A 1,118-nucleotide genomic window follows, 5' to 3' on the forward strand; every position below is an offset into this window, starting at 1 on the left:
TATGCACTTTGTTAGATTTAATGCTGGGATTTAGAAGTAGTTTGAAACCGGACGAATTCTTCGTGAACCTTGCACACGATACCAGTTGATTAAAACCAAGAGATAATTAGGATTCTGAAGTGACACCAACACAAAAGCTTTAAAAATCTGTCCGTGCCAACATCACTGAATCAAATGGGTTTTTTCTTCTTGTTTTCCGTTTTGCTTTGTCTTTTCTTTTTTCGTTTTTGTCATTGTTTTCCTTTTTTCCTTGGTGTAGGACAGGCTCTCATTTCTTACGAAGCAAGTAAACAATTTAGCCAATCCTCCCAGAGGGACGACTGTGTCTTTTATGTAGATGATTGCAAATCTTCTTTAAATTTTCCCTTTTTATGTCATTCTTTTCACAGTTTGTTCTTTATAACCATTTAACAGTCTTTTTCTCGTTTATTTCAACTATTACTTTCTCTCCTTTTCTCTTTCTCTTCATCTCTCATATTCTCCCACTTTTCTCTTCCTCTCTCTTTCTCTGTTTCTCTCTCTCTCTCTCTCTCTCTCATCGTTTCAGTCACTCACTCTCTAACCATAAAACTACTCTCTTTCGAGAAGAAAAAGAACTGACGAAATTTTGTGCTGCAAAAACGTGTGTCTGTGTGATAGAGGAATAAATAAAGAACCTTTCATGTGCCAAACGGTGGTTTACATCTAACTTAACGAAACATCAAAACATGCTAGTGCCACATAACGACGATGACAACAACAACAACAATAATAATAATGAAAATAATAATAAGCGTTTAATGAACAGTGGTAGATGATGACTTTTTTATTTCGTTTTCAAATGTCCTCCAGAAACTATTCTCCTGTATTATTCTCCTCTGAAAAACTCTTGTACTCAATTTGTTTACGTTGGTAATTTTCAAGAAAACGATAACAAATTTAGGATTAAAAAACAAACAAAGAAACAACAAAGAAACAACAAATACTAACCTCCTCCCCTCCCCTCCCCCATCCTATCCACGAATGTCATGTTTCGTGCAACTTTCTTTACTTTCTGACTCTTCGGGGGAATTTCTGGCAATTTTGTTATATTTCTCTTATACTGGCTACTGTGTGTGTGTGTGTGTGTGTGTGTGTGT

This window comes from Octopus bimaculoides, chromosome 8 (genome assembly GCF_001194135.2).
Source record: "Octopus bimaculoides isolate UCB-OBI-ISO-001 chromosome 8, ASM119413v2, whole genome shotgun sequence".
Taxonomy (NCBI): Eukaryota; Metazoa; Mollusca; class Cephalopoda; order Octopoda; family Octopodidae; genus Octopus; species Octopus bimaculoides.